Source organism: Mesoplodon bidens (assembly GCF_964165515.1).
Source record: "Mesoplodon bidens genome assembly, chromosome: 8".
Classification (NCBI taxonomy): Eukaryota; Metazoa; Chordata; class Mammalia; order Artiodactyla; family Ziphiidae; genus Mesoplodon; species Mesoplodon bidens.
In genome coordinates, this window is record NC_138165.1 from 47,341,888 (window position 1) to 47,346,146 (window position 4,259).

The window sequence follows — 4,259 nt, forward strand, 5'->3', positions numbered from 1 at the left end:
GGCAGACCAAGGCGTCACTCATCCAGGGGGCCTGGGAGCGGGGACTCGGGACGACGGAAGAGGACTTGCACCTGAAATACGAAGCCAGAGTCATGTCAGTGTCCAACTCGGGAAAGCCACGGAGACTCGGCCCAGCTCCTGTGATGGCAGGATGAGCTGGGGAGAAACAGGGAGCCCAGGGCACAAGGAAGTGGGTAAACATGGAGAGAAACTTTACAGACTGTAATTTTAGAGTACTTAGGAAATTTCAACCCAAATCCATTCTTAATTAGGTTGCTAAAGCTCCACTGCTAGCAGTCCCCTCTAACATCCAGCAGAGATGGTATCAAGAAAGACTGAATTTTAATGAAACGCAGCTATTTTTGCCAGGAGGAAAGGGGTTGGCTGCCAGAATGCAACAATAAATAAGTCAGGCACAGAAGCTTAGAAGCATTTCCTTGATACCAGCGAAAGCCAGGTATGAGAGTGCAGCCTTACTGGGTCATGCTGTACAGGCTAGACTTTCCAATTCGGAGAAAAAAAAAAAAAAAAAAAAGGATATGTAGGTAAATTGGCCTCTCGTGAACCAAGATGTGTCTTTATAGCTCAAAATCTCCTTAACATAACTAACATTATTGTCTGTGTACTGTTGAAGTTCTTTATATATATGTATATGTGTATGTATATGTATATATATATGTATATGTATATATATATATATGTATATGTATATATCAGGTAATTCTCCTCATAACCCTATGAGGTAGGCACTGATATCCCATTGTGAGTAAACTGAAGTCCAGCAAATACATAGAGGAGTTGATTTAAACCCAGGCAGTCTGGCCACTGAGGCCACATTTAATGGTGATACTATGTTCTTCCAAAGACTGAGTCAAGGCATATAAACAAAACCTGAAGAAATGAGATCAAGGTGTCACTGTAACACTAAGCAATCATCATTCTATCCTTTATTTGGACTCTGCCCTTTTCAATTAAAACTGAGAGCAATAAAATTTTACTAGGGTTGAATTGTCCAGCTTACTTAGAATGTAGATATATATCTTAATTTATATGCGTTGTTCGCTTGCCATCTTATTGCTTTTCTATAGAGTCTTCCTCATGTTCTATTTTCCGAATACCATCATTCTAGCACCCATGCAAGGGGTCAAGATAGATATTCACTTTATTTTAAACTGGCTAAAAAAACATAATTTGGACATTTTGTCTACAAAATTTTAATACAAATATTCAATGACATTTTAAAAACAGCGTAATAAGATAATCCTAAAATTTTGCTGTCAAAACAAATAGACCAAGAGTAAATATATTACAAATCAAAATCAATAGAGAAAAATCAATATCAGACTAATCAGATATCAGAGCACAGTACAGAGTAATATTACTCAAAACAGGATGATAGAAAGTATAAAAATGAATTCAGAAAATGAAACACTCCAAGGAGCTCAGACATAGAGCTATTTCATGATAAAAGCAATTTTTAAAAATTACAGAACAGGAAAATATTAAATAATAGTAAGATAACTTTATTAAAAATTGTGAAAAGATTAACTGACACCAAACAATGCACGATACACTCTAACTCCAGATGGATTGGTGTGTTCTTTACTTTTTTCAAATAGACAAATTGTTAGAAAATAGAGAACTCTTATCACCCTATAACAGCTTGATGATGCCAGCTTGCCGATTTCATGCTCACTACGCCCTCTTCTGTTTGCAATTTGGTTCCCCCAAGCAGGTTTGCAATCAGAAAGGGAAGGAGCTGCTCATTCACTTCATAAATGTGACTGCCAGGCACTGTTCTAGGCACTTGGTTAAATAATGTGATAAGAAAACAAATATCAAGGATCTCTTTCCCTCTGTGAGTGACAGGCACAAACATTATCTAATCTTAAGCGAATGCAATAGTTCTTCTGTGTACATCCATCAGGTCGGGTGAAGCTGCACCTGAGGGACAGATTTGCACAGAGTCCCCTGGACCCCTAAATCAATTGCACCAACACCCGTGTCCTCACAATCTGGGCTCAGTTCGAGAGGAATGGTGAGGAAAGCTTTCTGGTTTTATTTTGAATAATTTAACATTAAATATCAACTAGTTGCCAACCTAAGTTCTTTTTAATGTGAAACTTGATGTCAACACACACCAAACATTGCAAGTGTCTCATTTTGATGAAAGCATTTCTCAACCACAGTATGCCTTCCAGTTATTAATTTAAAAGTCTCCCTCTGCACAGTCTTTGCATAAGCATATGTATTACTTAATGTCGTCTGAAATGAACCTTACTGCAACCTCTGTGGCATGGCTACCCATCCAAGAGCCTTCATTTTACAGCTTGTGTTGACTATGTGCGAGTAACATACAGAGGGGAAGAGCTAGATGCCTGGATTTGAAACCTTACTCCAATACTTTCTTGCTGTGCAACCTTAAGCCAGTTACTTAACCATTCTGTTCCCCAGTTTCCTCATCTTCAAAATGGGGATAATACTACCTACCTTAAAAATGTACTATGAGTTGGACACAGGGAACAGACTTGTGTTTGCCAAGGGACAGGGGATTGGGGGAGGGATGGAGTGGGAAGTTGAGGTTAGCAGATGTAAGCTATTATATATAGAATGGATAAACAACAAGGTCCTACTGTATAGCACAGAGAACTATATTCAATAGCCTATGATAAACCATAATGGAAAAGAATCTTTTAAAAATGAATGTTATATATATATATATATATATATATATATATATATATATATGAATCACTTTGCTGTATAGCAGAAGTTAAGACAACATTGTATATCAACTATACTTCAATGAAAAAAATACAGCTTTAAAAAATGTGCTATGAGAATTAAATTAACATGTAAAACACTAACAACAGTGTCTGTCACACAGTAAATGCCATGTATTAACAGTATTTCCCAATATTTTTACTACTATTGTTTTGTTCAAAATCAGTCAGTATAGTTTTCTAAGTGAAAGTAAACATGGTACAATTAACTTTGGTTCAACACAAGCACTTTCCTTAAATCAGAAAAACATGACAATTCCCCAAACTACTAAGTATGACAAATCACAATCCATATGTCTCCTCTACCCCACCTTTGGTCCCATGGCCAGCCAGGCAGGGACAAAGCCAGTGGGGAGAGGCCTAAATGCCACCAGCATTTTAATATGCTGCGGCTCACACAGACCCAGGGATTTCTTGCCGTCCCTGTCAATGAAGCAAACAGGTGGGTGCTGGTCTTCTACACCCTCCTGTATTTACAAGGCCTATGTTCCACCCCCATGATCTCTACCATAGCTGCCCTAGTTAGATTTTACTTGTGTAAAAGACGTGGAAGGAGCACAGGTCATGAGCACACCTTGTACCCCTGCCAAGGCCCACATCTCCAAGTGTGCTCACAGGTCCTACACATGGTGAAGTATCATGGATGAAGTTAAAACAACCATTTCATTCATTAAAAGAGATTCACCTCTACTTGGCCAGCTTGATTCTTTAGGCCTGATTTGTTTAGAGCAAGTTTTCGAACTTGGAGGGTTCAACTACTTTTTAACCATGAATTTTATGTGTTTAATGCAGAGTTTTCAAATTCTTAAAGTAGTTGACACTTTGTCATACCAACACATTTTACTCATGAAATTGTTCCTTCTTTAGCAAAAAATGTATGTATTTCTAGGCTTGTTTATGATTAGAAAAAGGACTGAAAGGACAAAGACCAAAACGATGTGGGATTTCAGGTAATTTTGATGTTTTTCTTTTTGCTCAATTTGCATGCTCAAAAATTTTTGATGAGCATGTATTACTTTTATAAAGAGGAAAACAGTTTTTGGAAAAAATCATTCTTTTCAAAAAGTGATTTGACAGAGTAATTTCACTTTTTATGCACAAATAGAAGTCAGCTTTTCACCCAAAGCCAATGAATGTAACCTTAAAAATGCCCATGTCTAAAATAACAGAATCCATATATGATAGAATGTTCCCTCCTTCCCTCTTTTGCCACGCCCTTCACCAAGTGCCATAGGCCAGGTGCTCTTCACAGCAGAATCTGTGCAAGGACTAAAGGTGCTAAGACTTTATATGGGAAGAGCAAGCCCAAGACAACGAGGATAAAGGAAAAAGAGAAAGAAGGAAAGGGAGAGGGAGAGAGAAGGAGGGAAAGGCAGACAGACAGAGGTAAAATGAAGCTAGGAAATATAAAGCAATGTGATCCTAGGTTACTATGCAGCTCACCACTTCACAACAAGCCACAGAGAGATAGAGGAT